This window comes from Phoxinus phoxinus, assembly GCF_949152265.1.
Source record: "Phoxinus phoxinus genome assembly, chromosome: 3".
NCBI lineage: Eukaryota > Metazoa > Chordata > Actinopteri > Cypriniformes > Leuciscidae > Phoxinus > Phoxinus phoxinus.
The window spans coordinates 34,072,599-34,096,550 of record NC_136878.1 but is presented as its reverse complement, the minus strand read 5'-3'; the positions used below and the strand labels follow the sequence as shown (position 1 = coordinate 34,096,550).

The window sequence follows — 23,952 nt, the reverse complement described above, 5'->3', positions numbered from 1 at the left end:
CATGATGCATCTCATACCTTTTATACTACAGTTAAATCAGATCAAATGCATTCATATTATGAACAGCAGCTACGCTAATTATTTCCTATCTGCCTTTTTTGTTGTTATCTCGGGACGCCTGTCCCGAGATAACTCAAATAGAGTTTGTCAGCTCCAGTTATGTATCCAGCCTCTCATGGAGACTTCAGATGCCCCAACGCCTGTGATGAGACGACTCGACGCCTGTGAAGAGACGACCCAACGCCGGCGATATGTTATGCCCTAAATTTTATGATTAACTAACTGTATTTTTGTATGTATATTTTTGAAATGCATTTTCTGTAAAGCTGCTTTGAAACAATATGTATTGTGAAAAGCGCTATACAAATAAACTTGAATTGAATTGAATTGAACAGTATTATGTTCCATGGGCCAGAAGTCAATGGTTTTTCAAAAATAGATTTAGGGTTACATGCCTGAATATTTAATACAAGCTCAAAATATTTTCAGGTTTTATTCTTTAACATAAAATACTGTACATCAGTCATACCCCCTTATGATTTAAAAAAAAAAAAAAAAAAAAAAAAAAAAAAAAAAAAACCTTTTACTTAAAATTCGCAGTTGTTTACAATTGATGCTTAGTGACCCTGACACCCTATGTAGTTTTTTTTAGCCATCACATTGAACAGGTAAACATATATACAAAATACTATGCTGTAAGTTAAATGAAACAAGCAAAGAAACTTTAGTATCATCTTCATATTGTCGGCCTAAAGTGGCAACACTCACCGGTCTGTGAGAGTGACCTCTTTAAAGTGAAAATAAACCCTTTTAACAACAGGATCCTGAGATAACTCGTATTGCTTTACATGAGAATTAGAAGTGAGTTTTGTAAACCTCAAACTCAGAACAGAGTCAAATAACTGCAAGACATTTGAATCAAGAAGTACCATTCAAAGATAAACTCAACAATGGCAATGCTGGGTTACAGAGTCATTTGGTAAATTATCAAATCTTCCTGAGGAGAGAAACGTCCCAAAAGCAATATTTCCTTTCAGAACAAAAACCCACATCTCACTTGCATTCACTAAGTGAAATCTGTCTTCAAAAGGCAAGAGGCCATCGGAGACAAATTGCCTTCATTCTCACTAAAGGAAAGCATTACAAAAGGAGCCAAATGAAAACAAAATTACTTGAGGTAGGTATCCGGCTGAAATGACAACACATAAAAGCTCTGTGGAAGAAAAGAAAGAAAACAGTTTCCGTTCTTGTAAGAAATCGTCAATTGGATCTCCGGAGGGTACTCTTCTGTCTTATTACCTTCCCCCTTAGCTTTTATTCATCTATGTATCTGTATTTTAAATGACTCAATTACCCAGGACCCTGTGGTGAAAATTACATATGTTTCTCCTATGTTTCCTTTTTGGGGCTGGGGCATAGGAGACCTCGGTGTGCCCAAAACCCTCCCCCGCCCACTTTCTCTGACTCGCCTTTCTTTAACGCTCTATTCTCTTCCCCCATCTGTTGCAAAATGCACAAATATTGTGGATGCACAAGCCCACTGTGAGAAAAACCACATGGAAAGATGTTTCGGCACACTGTAAAAAATAGCATAGCTTTAACGGTAAAAGACGATAAATAATACGATAAAAACCTGTTACTTGGTTAATGGTAACTGTAATACATCTAATGGACATTTCTGTCAAAAATTGGTTACAATAATGAAGACAAAAGGATCTAAAGGCAGCAATCTTCTTTTAATTAACAAAAGGAACTCAGAAACAACCTACTTAAAACGCAAATTAGAACTGACAATGAACTGAAAGAAACAAACACATAGCTTAAATAGACAGAACAAGAAACAGGGAAAAACAGGAGAAGCCAGGGTGGTGACTGAGACAAAGCTGGTTGTGGGACTGCAGGGACCGGGCGATAAAGCAGGTTCTGGTGGGCAGGGCGGAGCCACAGTGATGAGCAACTGAGGTAGAGCAGGGACGCCGGAGGACTGGGGCGAAGGTGAGGCGACCGAGGACCAAGAGGGAAGGCGTAGCTCGACGGAGCAGAAGGGGATGAATCACAGCTGAAGCCCCAGAAGTCTGTGGCATAGGCAGAGCGATGAGCCACCAAGGCGGAGCTGGAGGGACGAGGAAGCCTGGTGGAGCCGAGGGAGGGAGTAGCCATGGTGGAGCCAACTGCTCGACAAACCTAGAAGGAGTGACAGGCACGGAGGTTGTAGGTGGAGCTACTGGGTTGATCAACCAACTGTGACTGTGGCAACCCAGTGATGATCAGAAAAGGAGCCAAATGACTATGTAGAGCCAGTACAGACAAGAGTCCTGGGCAGTACAGATGGGGAAAAACAGACAGGCACAACAAGGTAACACGGAACAGGTCTCTAGGCTGGCACAGGACATGAAGACTTGGAACAGGCAGATTAAAAACAGGCAAAAGAAGAGGGGAGCAGGAGTCTGGATGGGAAAATCAAAACTAAGAGCTCAGTACTGCTAACAGGGACAGGCTCGTGAAGGGAACAGAAATTGGCATTAAGCACTCACTCTCGCAGTCTATAAGCAGTTTGTTAGTTGTAGTCAAGGGGGTTGGGCTCCAAGACATTCCCTCATACTCCACCAGTACTCTCATACCCCTTTTCCACCAGCAAGAATCAGGTGCTGGTTCAGAGCTAGAGATATTGCCGGTTCGGAGTTGGTTCTACTGATGGGTCTTCTAAGAACCGGTTTGCCTTTCCACAGGCTAGAGAGCCACAACAGAGCCAGATCTTACGTCACTGTATACATCTCATGTTGCCCAGCAACGCTAGCGCGGCAGCGCCAACCAAAAACACACCAGGCTTGTTCGAGATGGTTCGGCTTCTCGCAGACCGATCGCCACATGACATCAAAGCACTGCGAAAGCGATCCAAAAGCACAAGGAGTCATATGCTCTCCAAACACTCCCGGAGCTCTGATCGGTCCGCGCCGCTCCGATGCATCTCGAACAAGTCTTACATCAACAATGGCGGTCGTTTACAATTGATGCTCATGGCTTGGCGAACCTACATCGGCATCCAAACACGGCGAATCCAACGCGTTCGTGCAGCTTGCCGTAACTTGCATAGACGGAGATTACAATCAAGCTGCTATTAGCTCGATTAGCTGCTATTTAAAAAATGGCGGTCACAAGTTTCTGTTCGTCTTGTTGGTCACGGTAACCCCGCCCCCAGCCCCTGCTCTCCTCCCTGACTTTAAAATTCCCCAGATGCCCGTCTCCGGGCAGACACACCCTGGTCCTCTCATTCAGGCAGTCCCAGAAAAACACAAGCAGGTGTCATAGTGAACTAGATGTTGAAGGTCCAGGAAGTTCCTCTCTTGGTTCCCCTACGAGAACAGGAGGATCTGGACATAACTGATAAGAAAAAATAAAGAAGAAATGGACAACGAACTGAAAAAAAAACACAGGGCTTAAATAGACAGAACAAACCAATTAAAGAAACGTGAAACACCTGTGACAACTTAATCAAATCACTTGAAACCTAGGAGACTAAATAAAACACAGAGAAACGAGAGAAAACTAAGGGAAACAGAACACTGTTAAAAATTTTGCCCGATCTCATGAAAGTGCGTATCTATACGACGAATGTTATTTCTCGTGCCATTTATACGCCAAAAATAGTTTTTGCGTGCATTTTAATTTTTTTAGATGTGACCAGTCACTAGAAAATTTTGAGTTGGGGAGGTTAGAATTTTTTTTACAGTGAACTGAAACATAATAAACCCACGCAATCATAACACAAACTCAGATTATCTCTAACAATTTCATGTAATTTACAGACAGTTTTGACAGTTTTTAGTACTTCATTGGGTTGGTATTTTAACAGTTACTGATCAGTTAATACAAAAAAATATAGTTTTTTATTACATTTAAACCCGCAAAACCTAAAATGTTGCAATTGTATTTTTTATGTTAAAGTTCTGGCAAGGACAGCTGGTTTTATACCATATGTCAAGTTTTTGTACTGTGCAGCTATTAAATAATATTAATAACCATTGTCATAATAATAATTCCCATCAAACCTCACATGAATTTTCTGTAAACAAGCGATGCATGTGACGCGTTCGCGATTGACTTTGTTTATTTTTATATTTGCCAATTAAATCAAAATGGATGGAAATCCATTTGCTTTCTTAAATTTTTTAGATCTGTATCTCTTATTTTGAACACTCCACCAGTACTTCTCAGACTAGCATCCTTAGATTTCCCATCTGTCTCTATTAATGGAAGGCTTTTCATCCTTGAACTGAAGCAGTTTCACAAGAGTCAGTCCATTTTCAAGAGAAATGGCTTTTTAGTGGACTCATTATACGTTCCTACGTTACGTCTCAGCCTCAGGAGTTTGTTTGCCGTAATTGGCTTACCATTGTCTCGCCGAAATCTCCGATATTTACACACATGCAGCAACACATTTGACTTTGTCAAACACCATCAACAGACCACATAGACCATCCTCTGCTGAGTCCCATCTGGAAATGCCTGAATCCTTAAGAGCCTTTAGCCATTAAGGACACACTTGCATTTCTTATTGGTTATGATTGTTTTATCCCACTGCGAGGATGGAAAAGAGGTTATGCAGAAGCACTGTTAGTGGGCTGATGTCACATGTGACCTGCACAACGCTCTAAGGCACTCTTAGGGTTGTGTTTTGTCTGCTTTTGTGTGGAGAGCTCTTGAGCGTCCATGATTTTCCACTTGGTGAAGCCTCTTTACACAGCCCAACACAATCAGAAGCTGTGTTGATTGAGTCAACACCCCGTCCCGCACACAAATATGTCACACTGAAGCATTCACACGCTTAGATAAACAATTGTGTGAACAACAGCATGTGCGCATAGACCCTGAACACTTGCACATCTCACAACAGGTCTGTTTATCTGAACTTTAAATGCTACCATGACTTAAAATCTGGCATCCCTGTAAAGAACAATATCATTCTGTTTATTTCAAGCACATGCTGCAGTCATGTCGTCTTCCGCTTTAAATTCTCAAGCTCTTTAAAAAAGGATGGATTCTGATTGGCAGTCAATGTTTTTAGCATTCATCAGGAAAAATGTTGTGAAACTGATTCCAATATTGTTTGTCTGTGCTGTTTTAGTTATAGTTGTGGTGTGGACTATTCTTTTACATTCAGAATTATTTTAAAACCATCTCTATATCGTTATTATTATACTTATCGTACTTGGTGTGAAGAGGATAAACAATTAGATTTAAGTAGTTCTGTTCAGCCTTTATTTACATTGTTTTAAATTGTTAATATATTACCTGCTTCATCTCACATTTTCAGTAAGAAACATATATCACTGAGCAAATTTCTTGTTGTCTAAACCCATATAATGCATAAATAAGCAGCAGTCTGCATTCAGGGACAGTTTTGACCTGGTGGAACTTAAGCTTATAACTTAATATTTTTTCAATAAAAATATTGTATCTTCTGAATAAATGACATTTATCATTACCAGGTTACTACTACATTATCACATGTTTTATCATTTGAAAAAATAAGAAAATCTTAGACATTTTGAATTGTACATTAAAAATCTGTGGTGCTAAAATATTTGTATCAATATTCTAAGAAATTGTGTAAGAATATATAAGTAGCCTATGACATTTATAATTTTTTTTTAAGAATTTATAATTTATGAATTTATAAGACAAAAATAACCCGTTACCAAACAGGACAAAAAACAACAACAACAAATAACCTGACAATAAAACCACAATGAAACCACACGAATGAATTATGCCCTAGAGCATGCTGGGAGGAGGGTGAATGGGAGTGAACTTTGTTATCAGTGTACAGTAACTCAAAAAATGCATTAATCCAACTCACCTGCTCTGCTTGTGCGTATACTTAAAAGATCAGAGTATATCAAAGTAGGAAAGCTGCATTACTTGTATATCAGGTTACACTTTACAATGAGATTGTATATTTTAACATAGTTAACACAATAGTTAACATGCATTAATGTATAATATTCTAATCTGGATTAATGTTAACTTCTAAATTTTTTACATGAAAAGTTGTATGTTAACTAAATGCATCACGAACAAAGAATGAACTATATAAATGAACACTAAAGGCCGTAAAAGATCATCTTTTACAGATGATCATACATAATTAATTAAAGGGATAGTTAACCCAAAAATTGTCATCGATTACTCAACCTCACATCATTCCAAACCCGTAAGACTTTCTTTCATCTTCAAAACACAAATGAAGATATTTTATGTCCCTCCATCGACAGTCCATGCAACTACTTTGAAAAAGTTAGTAAAGAGATCGAAGAACTAATTCATATGAATTGAGTGGTTCAAATGTTCTGAAGAGACACAATGGCTTTATGTGATGAGGAGATTGAATTTAGGCTTTTATTTGCATATACTGTAAACATTGATCAGAGAACACAAAGCTCAACCGAACCTGCTTGACGCGCGAGAACAAACCTCATTGGTTCTTGTGGAAGCTCAAACGTGCTACGTGACACACAAGAATAAACCTTAATTGGTTCTTGCACGTCAAGCAAACATGTTTGAGCTTCCGTTTACCACAACTAAGTTGATGAATGTTTATGTGAATAACAGCCTAAATTAAATCTGTTCAGATTAGTTTTATGATCTCTTTATGAACTTTTTGAAGCATCAAATTGGTAGTTGTGTGGACTGTCAATGGACTGTCTCGTAGATTTCATTAAAATATCATGAAAGTGTTACGGGTTTGGAACAACGACATCATTTTCATTTTTGGGTGAACTATCCCTTTAACACATAGAACCTTATTGTACAGTGTAACAATGTTCTTGAAAGCAGCAAGTTTATAACAACAACAACAAAAATTTAAAATAGTGAAATAAAAATGTTTCCAGATTTATTCACTTGAATAATTTTATTTAAAAATGTTCTCCACAGTAGTCAAATAGTTCCACACATAACCGTGTGAGCACACACAGTTTTGTTTTGCAAATGTTTTCCCAGCAACATCAAAAACAGATCAAAACATACTCATAATTGTGCTTGCAAACAGACGACCGCACTCTGGGGACTCGGCAGTAAAGCCCCCAAAAGTGAGATGAAGGTATTGATTGAGATAAGCTGCTGTTGCATTATTGCAACCCCGGGGTGTTACGGAGACCAGACCAATTGAACAGCCGAGCAGCTGGTGAGAGGTTAGACACCCCTCATGCGCTCACCTCTATTCACAGTCTAGTCAATACTTGACACTAGACTTACACTCTGGTGTTCATAAGAGGACTCTGGAACTGTGTCTCGGCTGAGATTAAGTCTCAGCAGGAGGGAGAGTGAGGACTAAAGCGCTAACGTCTCCCACATGATTGATAAGAATATCATTACTGTGGAATCTGAGAGGCAGGCCGCTGAAGCTATGAATGGATAGAGTGAGATCAAGTGTGACAGTCAACTGTTAAAGAACTTGCTTTGGAGGTTGGACACTGATGCATTTTAAGACAACATTTACGCATAACAAAGGAAAAAGAAAAGAGTGCATTTGTTATACTTCTTCCATTCTAACCTTGTGTTTTTATGAAGACAAGATAATGTAATTATCAACATTTTAGGAACACTGTCACCTTTGGCTTGCTTAGTTGGGGACATTTAATATTCAACAATATTATTGATCTGCCTGCATTGACACCATTATATAAGAACTGATCTGAGCTGGACAATGACTGTTTTGAGCTGTTTTCTCTAGAGTGGCTATATATATATTCCTGTTATCACTGTAAAGCTGCTTTGAAACAATCTGTGTTGTAAAAAGCGCTATATAAATAAAGGTGACTTGACTCTAAAAGTGTCATTAAACCGACAGGGTTTGCAATTATCATTTTAATGCACAGTTATGCACTTTTCATAAAAAGCTAAATGGCCTCAAACTATAACTAAACATTGTGCTGCTATTGCAAAAGTGTCAATGAGGTGAAAATGATATTTTTCTTGATTCAAACAGATATTGATTTAGGTAAAAACACTTACAAAACTATATGTCAACTTTAAATATCAACAGAATTGATTTCTGAACTTCTGGGGCATCACAATATCTCTATGACAGGGACATACTGCTTCTCATTAGCTTCATCACCAATTCCAATCCTACATTTATGCATTTGGCAGACGCTTTTATCCAAAACGACTTACATTACATTCCAAGGTACACATTTTACATTCTTATCAGTTCATGCTTTCCTTGAGAATTGAACCCATGACCTTGACGTTGCAAGTGCCAACGCTCTACTGTTAAGAGCAAGAGCAGAGCTGATCTTAGATCAGTTAGTGAAGACCTCAGACCACCAGGGGTGTGCTGGCCCTCCAACTATCGAGCATTGACCCTGATTCTCTTACATAACACACGATTCCCCACTAGGTTTAGAAGCAGCCACACTAAGATACACAGCATGATGAGATTACACAACATTCACTAACAGTTTGTGGGCAAGATTATAAGGCAAACATTGACAAAACAACCTCTTGACCCACCTCATCATCTCATACCTGAGGAGGTTTTATGATCAGAAAAGCAGACAGCGCTGAAAGAAAGAAAGAAAAATCTTATCTAAAACATTTTATTGAAATTTTTATTTGTAGAAAATAAACAACCAAATTTGTATTTGTTTTGAGCTATTCGATCAGTAAAGACTGCAGTTGTCTCTCTGGAAAACCTTACTGGACTGCTTTGTAACTAAGACTAAAATCTATAATTAGCATTGTTGTAGTATTTCCCGTTTTGTAACCCCAGCTTTGGTTCCACAAGAGCAGAGAGTGTGACTAATGTCCGAACTCTGTGTCACAGTCATCTCCTGCTCTTTAACATGAGGAACAACACAGGTTCAGGTCTTAGGTTACACCAGCCAAACATTTTACTGCCCTCATTTAGTAATTGAGCGCCTGCATGTATTGTTCTGCAGGTTTTGTGGAATCTGCTTCACAGTGGGCAGGTCATCAGACCAGGACCTGGATACCTGAGTGTCAGAGATTGAATGACCCTCAGGTATCCAGATCTAGAAGGAACGGCAGGAGAGAGAGAGAGAGAGGGAGGGAGAGATTGAAAAATAAGAGAATGACATTAATGAGAGTACAAGCTGACAACAATTAAACAATACAATCAGTCAGCAGTTTGTTAAAGGATGGACTTAAGCTCAAACAATACCATTCGGAAAGTTTAGGGTCAGTGTCTATAACTTAAAAAAATCTATACTTTTAATACCAATTCATATTTTTATTCAGCATACATTTAATTAATCAAAAGTGAAAAGAATGTTACAAAATATTTCTATTTCAAATAAATGTTCCTTTGAATTTTCTATTCATCATATCATCCTGTAAAAATGTATCACGGCTGGACACAAAAATATTAAGCAGCACAACTGTTTTCAGCATTGATAATAATAAGAACTGTTTCTTGAGCAGCAAATCAGTATTAGAATGATTTCTGAAGGATCATGTGACACTGAAGCTTGGAGTAATGTATTGCCATTGTAGCTTTGCCATCCCAGAAATAAATTACATTGTAAAATACACCAAAATAGAAAATAAAAGGTGAGCAAAAAACATTTGAAAAAAAAATCTTACTGACCCCAAACTTTTGGTAGTGTATACAAAAGACTTGTATAAGAATCTTCAGACTTTGATGATACAGAAGACACATATGACTCATATCAAATATGATATGCCAAAGTACAAAAACTGAAAGGAAGCAGCCAGCAGAAACTGAATCATGTGTTGTGGCTTAGTGTGCAAAGAGAGCGAGATTTTCTGTATAAATTAGATGGGGTAGGTACATCACCTTAAATGTACTTCCCCCTGAAACAATGGCTAATATCTTAATGAGTGTCTAAGGGCTCCCGCAGGAGGCCGAGAGGGTCGTCTACTGTTATTAATGGGATATAATGGACGCAAGTCAAGCATCATTAATTTGACCTCCCACCACTGACAGGTACCTCTTACAGCCCCTGGCATTTCAGGAACATGAAACCTGTGAGTGGAAGTCAACTGAAGCTCTTACTGAAACCCAGGGCCAGAGTCCATCACGTTAACAGAATTATACATGTATTAACTTTTAGCACAGGTAAATGCAAAACCACTGGACATATTAACACAAACATATAGCCTACATGTAAAATGTTCATATAGCTTAACAACAGCTATGCTGATTCATGAAATGACTTAATCTTAAGATCATTTTCTTTAATTAGTTATCATGGCAGAGTAATTGAGAGGGATGTGGCTTAACTGATTTCATGACAACACACTACTAATGTAACTGAGAGATTGGTTAAATGAAGAGATATGCTTTAAAAGTGATTGAGGAAGACAGCTAATTATAGCCTAATTAGCCAGATGGGGGACCTCGGGGGATGCACTGAACTACTGTGATGGTTTTATCAAAAAACTATAGCCACAGGAAAAATTTGCAACTGACAGATCATTAGTTTAGTATGACAACATTCACCAGTGGTTTTGATCGCATGGTGTATTCAGTTTGTACTGTTTTTATTTATTTATCAACAGCTACTTAAAAATATGAAATACATGAACACTATTGTTCAAAAGTTTGGGGTAATTAAGATTTCTTTTTAGCATTTTATAGAGCAAAGATGCATCAAACTGATCAAAAGTTACATAATGTTATAATAGATTTCTATTTCAAATCAATGCTTTTCTTTTGAACTTTCAATTAATCAAATAATCCAGAAACAAATACATCAGTTTTGACAAAAATATTAAGCAGCACAACTCTTTTTCTTCCTCTAATAATAAGAAATGTTTCTCGAGCCCCAAAATCAGCATATGAGAATGATTTCTGAAGGATCATGACTGGAATAATGGCTGCTGAAAAGTCAGCTTTGCCATCACAGAAATAAATTACACTGTAAAATAGCTATATTAAAACAGAAAATAGTCATTTTAAAATGAAATCATATTTGATAATATTACTGCTTTTCTGTATTCTTATTCAAATAAATGATCATAAGAGACTGCTTTCAAAAAGCATAAAAAAAAATCGACTGGTAGTGTACATACATACAAAGCTTAACGCTTTTTGATACTGTAAGTAATATTTAGCAAGTAGAATAGAAACAAAGGACAAACAGAAACAAACTATTGGATATAACCCTGAACATTTAAACAGACAATAAAGGATCATAAAAAAAAAAAAAACTTCCATCTGAGCAGAAAAGTCTAGTTACAATGCAATTCAACAATAGTCCATGTCATACAAAAGAGTTCCCAGTCTTAAACACCCTGTCACAATAACTGACACACCATCTAGACCATGTCCTGCCCCCTTAGCCCCTTTCTGCACGCTCATGTCCACACAGGTCTCACGACCAGCTGACCAGCACACCTGCTGGGTCCAAACCCATCTGCAACAGATTAGCCTTTCCTTCCACTACAACAGAGCCATTCCAGCCTCAAATAGTCCCATCACTTCCGCTAGAGCTGAGAGATTGCCTATCGACCAGACTTGACCCAACATCTTTATACATAAAGATATATGCAACACGATTCTTTTTCCTGCCCACTATCGCACCTGCCTGCCCTCGAGAGAAGGGAGACGGTCTCTCTGCTGTGAATGACTAAAGTGAGACGGTTATTATTTACGGCTGAAAGCTAAATTTCAATAATTGTGCGAGGAAAAAAGTAGCAGGTTTCAAAGCACTTAATTTTTATGTGAGGTGGACCTTAGTCTTGACTGAAGTGGTAATTGATGATATTTTAAACATGACCTGGACCTGTGCGAAATGGAAAGATAAAATACCGCCCAGAGATCACAATACAGCACAGAATGTCGTGACAAAAGCGCAGCCTCGATGAAATGTCATCATTTCATCTGTTTGACCCAAGATGCTGTTGAATTCACAGGCTTTAACAAAAGCACAACACTAACAAAAGGTGTAAAATTCATTTTTTAAAATATCTTATTACCTGTTAAATGTATGTAGTCTGAAAACTCTCAATTATAAGCATCTAAAAAGGTCAGAACAACCAGTACTTTATAAAACAAGCTATAAAGCCACAAAAGCAGATGATGAAACTTATAAATACAGCAGCGTCCTTCACATTCACTTCAAGTTAATTCTCAAGCCTTCGGTGGAAAGAGGGGCTTTTAAAAACTAGCATTGACAACAACCGCCATCCTGACTAAGAGTGTTTTTATGTCCACTTAAAGGAAATCATTCTTTTGTAGCAGTAATCCACTCAGTTTTCTAAATCAATATCGTGAAGATTTTAGCGTGTTTGAACATTTATGCATCCTTCGGTTTGGTAACGTGATGTTGATATACAGTAAGGGGTGTACATCCAATATTAAGATATAATACTTTACGCCTGCTTGTTCAGGTTCAGTAATTCAGTGCTGAGAGGTTACATAAGGAGGTTTCGTTTATTCTGCCTGAGTGTACATCACATCCAGTTACATTATTGATCAGCCACTTTAATAGACATTAATACACAGTTGCAAATATCTGCTTATTTTGACCACACTAATATCTTCTGTATAAAATAATAATACAAAATATATAAATAGTTTAATCATAATCATAGGTTCATTACAATAAGGTTCATTAGTTAACAACATTAGTTAGCATGAACTAATAATTAACTTATACAGCATTTATTAATATTTGCTAATGTTAATTTCAACATTTACTAATACCTTATTCAAATCTTATTAACATTGGATAATGCACCGTGAACTAACATGCACAAACAATGAACAGCTGTATTTTTTATTAACTAACTAACAAAGATTAACAAATACAGTAACAAATGTATTGCTCATAGTTCATGTTAGTTAATCGATTAACTAATTTGAACTAATTAACCTTATTGTAAAGTGTTACCTCATATTTATATACACACTGGCTGGCCGAAAAAAGTCGCTATTTGGATTTAAAATGCTTAAGAGTCTACGATTGGATCATTATGTCAGTGATTATTATAGCATGTTATATGTTTAGCAACAGTTCTTCTAACCTGATGGAGTGTGTATCTTTTAATTTCTTAAACAACCATGTAGGAAGACACATCATGGCCATATATTCCAGGATGACAATGTCAAGATTCATCAGGCTCAAATTGTGAAAGAATGGTTGGGAGGGAGCATGAATAATCATTTTCACACATGAATTGGCACCTCTGAGTCCAGTCCTTCATTGAAAGTCTTTGGGATGTGCTGGAGTAGACTTTACAGAGTGCTTGACTATTGCATTGTCAATACAAGATCATCACAATATTTATTTCCATCAAGAGGTGCATACATTTTGGTCTTTGAGATGTGTACTCCAGCATATCCCAAAGACTTTAAATGAATTTAAGATCTGGACTCAGAGGTGCCAATTCAATGTGTGACTTGGTGTGAAAATTATTCTTCATAATCCCTCAATAAATGGAAATAACATATGAGCTTATATGTGTCATGAACATGTGCACTATACACTGCAATATACACGACAAAACACCACAAAGTTTTGATTTTCAACAAAACTTACCCCATGTCTAACCCTAAGCTCAGAGATCTGATCTTCCTGGACTCTTGCTGAATACTCAAGTGAAATTTGAAGCACAAGTGCAGGGTTAAAAATGATCTGAATGAATTTTTTACTGTTGATCAATGCTATAGCGTCACTGCTGCTGTTTTTTTCTTATGGAACTAGAAACATGAGTGAAATATTCACTTACAAAAAGTGAGGTATTCAAATTTGAAGTGAAACACATCAACACACACACACACATTAGACAACACAGTCCCTACAAAGAGTTGCATACATCCACCAAAAACAGACAATTCTCGTTCGGTTTAAGCTCTTTCCTCCCATTACAAACCCCTACTTTCCTCTCTCTCCACTTATTTCTCCTTTTTCTTTTCTTTCAGCATGAAAACACACTTGCTTTTATTTTTGCGCTTTTCTTTTTTAATGTGAGCTGCGTGTTCAGCCTCTTTTTCTCCTCCTCAGTGTGTCTGTGCTCTATAATTACGGTAGTTTCTACCTACTGCGCCAAAGAGCGCCCACCCCTCTTCCTCCCCTCCCCGAGCGGCCGTGTCTCCCCATGCTTAATGTGACACCGTCAGTCAAAGCCTTTGGAGAGCAGCCGAGCAGAAATCAAAAGACAGGGATGAAGTGTGAGGGACAAAGAAGACAGTGGATGTGATAAACACAGAGAGAACCTGAACGTTACCTGACAAGGGCCCTCTGCGCGCCGAACCTGGTTCCTGCTGCTTTTGAAGGTGTAGGGAGTGTTTGCATCTCTGTATTCATCCGAGAGTGATTTCACTAAATGAACTGAATGAAAGCAATCCATGTGACTCCTGCCAAAGTCCAACCTGTTATTTTGTGTCATCAAGTAAAAGACTGAAGAGATAGGAAGCTAGTTTGACGAAGAAGAAAAACACACACACACACACACACACTTTGATAAAGTTAGTTATTTTTCGTTTAATGTGCATGCTAAATGAATGCTTTTTAAATGTGAAACTTTTTAAGTGTAGTGTTACCTCACCTTTTGGTCCTACTACTTAATCGACATCAGATATGTTCAGAGCAATACCTGTTATTTATATTAATGAGAAGACTATCAGAGGACTTCCTGAGGGCAGGAACATCTCGGTTACACACTCCGCTGTGCTGGTCCCAAGCCTGGGGGAAAGGGCCTTACCAGGCCTGAGCAAGGAGGAGGGTGGTCATTCCGCCGAGATAACCAGAACTGGGCAACCAGGGAAACTAGGCAAGAAATCAATGGACCTGCGATTAAGTGCAGAATTTCAAGTACTTAGGATCCCTGATCCAGTAGAAGAAGCTTGCATCAGTTGAAGGAGTATAATGTCAAATCGGCCAAGTAACAGCAGTGTTTACATCGCTCAAATGGTGCGTGTGGAAAAAGGCCAACATCACGATTGCGACCAAGATGCGCCTTTTCCGGATCATGATCATTCCGATTCTACTTTATGTATCAGAGACTTGAACCCTTCTGAAGACGGAAATCAACAACTTCAAGGTCTTTCACATGCGATGCCTCAGGCAAATCTTGGGCGTATCTCAGTCAACGATTGAAGAGGTAATACAGAAGAGACGCCTGCGGTGTCCAAATGGACAGCGTCAAACTACTCTGCCGCTGATGACCACCAACATGGAAGGTACACCGCAATTCGCTGAAGAAGACATGGCCGAAGCAAGTCGAAGACCTCAAGAATCGTCGCCTCAACCTTGCGGATGCCAAGACCCTATCCACTGATTGTTCAGCATGGAGTCAAATTGTGAAAGACACCGGAAATCCGTCGGCACCTACAGCAGCGTATGAGCTATGAAGACGTCTTTGGCACGACGCTAGCTAAGGATCAAGACACATATGTAAGATGGAAGTGTGGAGAAAGTTGTTATATTTAAATACTTCTGATGTGCAGGCTCAATAGCAACATTTCTGGAAAACGATATGTTGCTTCTTGCACATTTCGCAACACTTTCAAGGTGAAATGTCCAGTGAGTCGTACTAAAAGCAGGTTCGGTTTTATCCGAAACAGATGAACATGAATCTGGCAAAGTTTTATTACATTGGTTCTTGTACATATCGTGGCAGTTCAGAAATGAAATGTCCGGTGAGAGGCGATAAAAGATTAGTACTAGGTATATCGCGTTAAAAAATAACATACCACCCTAATATCACCACATACCCTACACTTAACAGATGGCCTTAACAAAAGCAAAGATAAAAAGTATTTGCTGAAACGACCATGCCATTTTAACTTGCTTCAACAGTCTTTGAGATCTTTCACGGGACTCGTACCAAAACACTGGGCAATGCTGTGCAATGCAAGTTTACTATGTCAGAAAAGTAATACTTATAGAGTGTCACGGGTGCAGCTGGCAGGAAGTGAAGAGAACTCATGGAAGCAGACATAACACACATTGGAACGGACACCAACTGAAAGAACCATGGAGCAATAAATAAAATACTAGAACAAATGAGGGAGCTGATGAGATAATTAATAGGACACAGGTGAATGTAATGACTAATTAAACAGACTGAGGAAAACTTAGGCTGAATCCGAAATCGCCCCCTATACCCTCAAATAGGGCGTTATTTGAAGGGTCAGCCATTTGTAGTGGTGTCCGAAACCATAGTGGACGTTATTAAGTGCACTTATTCAATCCCACAATACACCTATAACACGTGATGTACTCGTTGCATCATAAGAAGAATGGCATCTATGCTAATGTTAGTCTTTCCGTTTATTCTGAGGCTTACTGAAGTCAGCCAGATCCGGGCCGTATCCAGATCAGACGGTGAACCTGCGCCTGGACACGACCACAACACATCCGTGAAGTGCCAGCCTCATCGGCCCTGTGAAGGCCTCTTGGACACCTCAACAAACTCGTCTCCATACCGGCGTGATGACTCCGACCTCCAACCAGATGGAACTGGATAAATATTGTGAATGTTCTGATCTAATCTGACTTCTGACCTCTAATGTTGCCTGAATCATCGTTCGTTGGTCAGAGGAGAACTGGCCCCGACTGAGCCTGGTTTCTCCCAAGGTTTTTTTCTCCATTCTGTCACCTGATGGAGTTTTTGTTCCCACTGTTGCCATGGATTTTGGCTCGCTTAGTTGGGGACATTTATTATTCAACAATATTATTGATCTGCCTTATTTCAGGTGGACGATGACAATGACGCAATTTTCTTCTAGAAACAAACTTCTTGTATAATTTTCTTGTTATCACTGTGAAGCTGCTTTGATACAATCTGTATTGTAAAGATCTGTTAGTGATATTTATGCAAATTAGCACATATGTAATTAGATTATGCACCGTTTGTCCATGTTAACAAACTATTTAAAAAAACTTGTAATACATTTTTGTTTGTCTTGATATACCGGTAAGTAATCAACTCAGTAATTTTGATGGTGATATCTAAAGGTTACATTTTTTACCCGATTCATGGGAGAAAAATAATGAATAGGCGTATGAATAGGATATATTTGGGTCTTTTTCGTAACTTTCCCCTAATGGGATTCTTCGGGGCTTTTTTTTCCTTACTCAGGACATATGGAGGATACAAAATCAGTTGAGTTTGATTCTGTTGCAATTTGTTCACGGTTGACCCCCATTTTGGCTTAAAACCCCTGGACTATATATAAATAAAGGTGACTTGACTTGACACTGCAATAACGAGTGTACAACCGATGTACGCTCAACGGCTATCCGAATTTGCTCACTCCTTTTCATTCACTCCTTCAAGTGAACAGTATTAGTGGACTAACTTAGGGAATAGTGAATGAGGGTTTAGGGGACGATTTCGGATTCAGCCTAGGTCACAGGACAGAACCAAAAACACAATGAAGGAGGGAACCTAGAACATACATGTGACATGGAGCTGATTACGTGATGCAAACGTCAAATTGTATTACTGTAGTTTACAAAGCATGCACTATAGTAAATGTTTTGAGGCCATAAAAGTATTATGCAAGGAAACGCATGAAAATAAGTCTTTATGAATTGATAATCTGACATAAGCATAATTTATGTGAAAAGGAATATAAATTGTTTGTGACACTATGATCACTCTATCTGGAAACTGCAGTGAACTAAATGCAGGTACGTTTTTGCAGTTTTGCAAAAATGTAGGTAGAGGCATGTTTTTCCAATGACAATAAGTTGCAAAATTGTCTGTGCGCTTTAATCCAATTTGACAAATATAGAACCTGTGTTGGTTCTTTAATAATTTGATATTCGCTGTTATGATTTGAGATGTGTTTGGACAAAAAAAGGGCAAAAAGGTTTAGTATTGAGGGGCAAAAAGAGAAACATGAGTGAAACGAGTAAAGAGTCAAAACTCTGTCTAGGTGCTTTAAATGCATACATATTCTGTTATTTTAATAACATTAATCACATTACAAATGTAATTTATTGACACCCTAATATTTAGAAGTCATAAATTCCTTTTATTTTTAGTCAAATGAAAGCCAAATGAAACCCTTTCAAGTGCACATACCCCTGGTTGAGAATCAACTCCCTGTTCAAGAGATGAGAATCAGCTAATCCCTTGCTCTTCAAATGGCCATTGATTTCTTTAATCTGCCTATCATTTACACAGGGGCAGGTCTGCCAGCTACCAAACACTGAGTCACCTCTGTGTAAGATTAGTAATTCTGACACATATGTTACTTGTCTGCCTTTAAAATAGGTGAATCTCACCTTTCCCGCTGTCTCGGTGCTCTCTGACAGCTGGGCTGGAGCCTGAGGACAGGCTCTCTCAATGGAGACTTTCACTGGGCCCATCTGTCCCCTTCTGTTCTGCACCTCTCAAACACACTGCCTGAGGATAACAGAGAACAGCTCTTCACCTTCAGCACACACATCATCTGGACGACATGACAACTTTATATTAAATACTTATTATTATGTTTTAATGACATACATATTTACAATTACTTCACGGAGCTATACAATTAAATGATTTACAATTCGATTTTTTTCTTCTTCATGTCTGGAAGACAACAGCAAGAACAATAATAACAGTAATAATTTACATAAACATTATTTATATAATTAATTGTGTGATAATAATAGGTTTTATGTCTGTGTTTGTTGTTGTACTTTCTTAAATATAAAATAAAAATAAGAACAACAGCAACAACAATAATAATACGTTTAATATTGTTGTTGTTTTTGTTGCTGGAGTAATTTTAGTTTTGAATAAACCTTATTTTACAAGTATTTTTGTTTTGTTTTATGATAGGCCTACTTTATTTTATGAATCCAAGACTTTATAGACTTCTCTGACAGTGACAGTTAATCATAATTTGGCTTCTGTGCATGAGAATGAACTGTGTTTATCTTCATCCATTACATTGAGAAGTTGCAACGAGACACAAATGAACTCTCTCATTGCACTCACAAAGGCATCAAAAAGAAGCAAATCAGAGGAAAAAGATTAGAAACGTCACATCTTGGTGACGAAAATGATCCCCCTTCACATTGACAAGCGCCCCCGCAGTTTGCCCCCCTTCCTTTTCTACCCATGCAGCCATTAAAAGGCATCTGTCATTATAGCCCCGCTGAGGGGCAGACAAGTCCACTCTACTCTCGGGGCCCACCGTGAAAATCTCCAGCTTCCCCATGGCTGAGCTGAGCTTGACGCGAGTAAATGACAGGGTAGGGCCCGGTTCGGCCGCTCAGCATCCAGAGGCACTGCACTCCTGTAACCCTGCAATTAAACCTCTCCTGCAGAAAAGGGAGGGGGCATTGTTAAAGGAGGGGGACAACACAAAGAGAAAGTAAATCAAATGAACATTTAAGTGTGAAAATGAAGCTAGTGGTAAAGAGTCCAAAAGGAGGCTGCAAATCCGAGGATGAGTTTATGGGCAAGAGAAATAATACCACTTTGAGGTCATTTTTCCCTTAATTTAACTTTTTAATCATCCAAACCCGGATTTTACAAGTAACCGTTCAGGAAATTCACAAGCTACGTCCACTCTGAATGTTGTTGACAGTTGGTGCATCAGACAGGGTCAAGGTGTGTGTGTGTGTGTGTGCGTCGTGGGCTGTGCATTTGAGGCTAAAATACTGCTAAGTGCCGTGTTTGGTTTTAAAGGAGGTGGGGTCGTAGTGTAAGTGCTGTGTGTGTGTGCTACTGGGTGTATTGTGTTGAGTGTAAAAAGGTCTGTGTACGATGGCTCAGTGGAGTAGGGAGCAATTCACAGCTCCACACCTCCCTAAAAATGATATCCTCTATTGTGTCATATACGTACCACTGAAACCAAGCAGGACACAAACAAGTTCTGCACAAGATCGTTGCAAATGGAGGGTCTGGACTCTCAATGCCCTTGGGACCCTGGGGACTCTCTCTTATCTTACGATAAAGTGATACTAAGAGGCATGGAAAGAGATGCCTAGGGTGCACCTTGAGGTGTGTGTTAAAAAGTCCAAGACAAGACTGTGTGGCAACCAGAGTCATAAACCAATAAATCAGGGCTGGACTCACATGTCAGAATTAATCAGCAAGCTTGTCAATCAGTCAATCAATTAGTAAGGTCTTAATGGTCATGAGATAAATCAAACCAATGAGGGCCATGTCAATCATCACAACACCTTGGTCAACCACGTTTCCAGGAAAGTTCTCTATCTGTTTTCTTAATTGACCCTAATGATCTTAATGATCCTAATGTGTAATTGATGTACATTCTAAAAGGTGAAACTTTAAGACCCACCTGCATTAAACATGCAGTAACACTAGACTGTGCTGAGAAATTGAGTGGCAAAAAAGAAAATTCTCTATGAAATTAAACCCGCCAATTCATATTTTGAATGGAATATTTCATTATTTTTTTTAATAAGTTATTTATCAGTGCACATCCTTGTTTTTTTTAAACTAATGTGACCTCATAATCTTTAATAAAAACATTAACGTCCTCTCCCCGTTACAAATTGACATCTCTTCCTTAATGACGTATACAAAGACGCAAGGGCTGGGGCCGCTGGGCTATAAAATAGTTAGTTGTCTAATGGCCAGACGACTTTCAATCCTTTCCCTGCAGCAACTTGACAATGATAGCTGCAATTAGCAAATGACAGTGATCCAATTATTTTCCGATGGACAGATAGAAGATTACATTTTTTAAAAACATTTTGTGGTAGCGTGATGCAAACGTGATGCAAACAAGTTGATTACAGCAATTAATTAAAAATGAACATAATTTCTTGTTTGCGTAAGATACACAGTTTATTAAAGCTCTAAACGTGTGATATAATTAAATAATAAAAGGGAACAAAAGGGAATAAAAGTTGATTGCAATTTCCGCTTGATGCCGACTTAATTGATTAGTTAGTGCATAAACTTTGGCAACCATAAAATATTATAACTAAACTAAAATTAAAATTAAATAGAAGTAAAAACTCAAAACACCCTGCATTACACAAATATAGGTATGCATTGTGCATTTAAAACATTCACAATTACTTATTATTATCAACATAAATTGGTTTCTGCCACTGAACTCGGAAAATAAAAGTTGAGGTGTAAACACAATAACGAGGTTTCTGTTGGCAATTACTGTACATCTTCATGGTGCCATTCAGTCATGCTGAACTCCTAAATACAGTCATCCCAACATGGCAGCATTTGTGCCATATGTGATTACATAAGGCTTTCAACGAACATACATTGGACACATAACGTATAAAGTTGCACATGTAGTCAGACATTTTCTTACCCTCCCTGTAACTAAGAAAAAGCAGCATGAGCTTTGAAATGAACGTTTAAAGGCAGTTATAAAGAGAGAGGGGCGAGTAAGGTAAGTGTACCTCATTTAATTGCTCTCTTGGTGGCACGACTCACTGGGAGAGGGCTCTTTTCAGCCTCTTGTGTGACTGCACAGCAGGGCCTCCGTAATGGAACAGGTAGAAAAGGCGTTTATCAAATTTGCTTTTATTAGGAGGAGAATTTTAATAGACTGAGAAAAGGTAGACCTGCTGGGGAGAAAGCCGCCACTCTCACAGGCCTATCTTGGTAAATTAGAGGCTGCCAATGTCCACCGAGGACTCAGTGGGCTTAGCAGCTGACAGTCATCGGCACAATAGTGAAGATCCAGAGTCAGATGAAGACCTCCTGACACTGCCAGGGTGATTTTCAATCCGTTAGGTGCTTAAGCGCTACAGCAAGGCAAATAAACCAATACTTGAGTGACACGATCAATGGAAGGACGGATTGTCTGTCAGGTTGACATGGACGACCGGATTCAAAGAGTGACACAGCAGATGACAACAGCTGCCACGGCTCTATTCTCTCGAGCCATCATACACATGAAAACAAGGTGACAAATATGACACACTCTCCTCCTGAGCCTCTCTCCAGTCAGAGTTCCCACCTTCACACTCAATAGACTGCTTGTCACCACGCTCGCTAGTTAAAGCTATGTATTTACCGCATTTATATGAAAAGGAAGGAGCAGAAAATAACCTGATGCAGAGAAAGAGAAGGAGAGCGTCGGTAATCTCTGGAGCAATCAGCGGAAAAGTGCGCTTCGCATTTTTCAATTTCTACCTGCCACTCGCAACTCAGGTTGCAGCGGATATGCTTGGCAATTTGCCAATCAGTGTGTTGTGTTGCACAGGGGGAGTCTGTCATGCTTCTCTGAGTCACACACACACCTCCAAAGAACCACGTCTGATCGCACACACACCGTCTTTATTAGGAGTTACGTACCACCAGCTAGTAGATAAAACAGATATGTCTAGTAAACAGGAATGATGCGTCTTGATTTAAGTTTACATGGGGGAATATTCTACAGTTTTGACACAACGGAGATGTCAATCAGGTAATCAGGTATTTTTTTTTTCTGGAGCTAATTAAAGGGGAGATACACTTGCTTGTGATCATGTTTATTCACAGAAGTGCATGTGTCTGAGATTCAGCCACCTAATTGGCCCTCCTCCTGAGAGTTACAGGATCATTTAATAAGGAAGAGGGGGGCTCTGCTAAAGAGAAGAGCTTGATAAGATATAGTTTACTGATGAAGCTCAGATGTTTCTATAAATGTTCAACAGTTCCGGTCGTACCAAACCTGTAGGCCTACTTTATTACTTGTGAAAGATTTAAAAAAAAATTTATTTTGTAAATCTTTCATTTATTGAAATGAGCACTTGAAGTGTACTTCAAATCATAAATGTATAAAAATGCAGTACATTAATGAAGCGTAAAGAGAGTGCACTATGGCCTGGTTTCAGATTAAGCCAGGATTAGGCCTTAGTTCAGTTAGGACATTTAAGTAGCTTTTATAAATGTTCCTTAGAAGAAGAAAAAAAAGCATTGCTGTGCAAACCAAAGGCACTGACATATTTTAAGATATGTCTGTGTAAGTTGCTTTCAGTTAAAACTATCTTAACCCTTGTCTATGAAATGTGTCTTAACAAACCTGAATACATTTTGAATAGTGCACTTGGTAATGTCAAATTAAGAAGTATACTAATTTTGATAAGTTGAATAACAAAGCACATGTAAACCATATTTCAAAGCCAACAGAAGTAATTATGAAATTACATATAAAGATCCTATTAAGAGGGTCAAAAAAGGACATCTTATCTAATATAAATTCTGATTACGATAATTTTCATTAAATTGCAATTCTGAAATGTGTTCAAACGGAAGTGATTTCTGAGAAACACTTGATATTTGAAATCGACAGCCAAACAAACACACCCCTCCTTTTTGTTGCTCCGCCCCCACAATAACAAACTTTCAACTTTCTTTTATTTTTATTTTTAAGTGTTTCTCAGAAATCGCTAACTGCACCTATAAGTATATTCTTTTAAAGTATATTATTTCCATAATAAGCACTATTTTTTTTTTAAGTATGCTAAAGTGTATTATTTTTAAGGGGGGTCTAATGCAGTTTTCACTGTATGGACAAAATTCTTATTCAGAATATCATCTTTTGGTTTCCGCAGAAGTAATACAGGTTTGGATCATCATGAGGGTGAGTAAATGATAACACAATCTGTATTTTTGGGTGAACTTCCATAAAGGATTAACAATTTATCTTGATTTCCATCAGGTATTCATAAATCAGCCGAACCATGAAGGCTCTTCACCTTATGACACATTGCCAGTTTGCTTCCGCACCCATTGACATTGCTTTAATAAATGTTTCTTTTGCTGCAATTTTATTTTAATGTAAATCATTTTTATCATTCTATTACTTCCTGCCACATTACCACATAATGCCGTTAGGCCTGTGAATTCCAAGGTGTTGAATATATGAAGTATTTTAAAAAGGTTTTTCTATCAATACCCAAGGCCACCAACTCCGCCATTCAGAGCACTCCACCAGACATGGTATGGTGTCGGACTGTATAAGGCATATTGTGCCAGGGAATAAAGAATATGAATGTATTTGATATTGTATGGAGTCTAGCA

At 38.3% G+C, this 23,952-nt stretch overlaps 1 long non-coding RNA gene across 2 annotated transcripts in view; it reads right to left on the bottom strand.

Moving 5' to 3' along the window:
- Positions 1-1,931: 1,931 nt before the first annotated feature.
- The window catches only part of LOC306995448, a 39,904-nt gene continuing 17,883 nt past the window's right edge, over positions 1,932-23,952 (bottom strand). Inside the window, exons 3-7 of one of the 2 annotated variants that reach the window (XR_013796855.1) lie at positions 19,136-19,262; positions 18,234-18,354; positions 14,590-14,762; positions 14,221-14,324; positions 1,932-2,184 (exon numbers count right to left, since the gene is read on the bottom strand). This is a non-coding gene — a long non-coding RNA (uncharacterized lncRNA). The remainder of the gene's footprint in view (positions 2,185-14,220; positions 14,325-14,589; positions 14,763-18,233; positions 18,355-19,135; positions 19,263-23,952) is intronic. The other variant, XR_013796856.1, reaches the window with a different exon arrangement.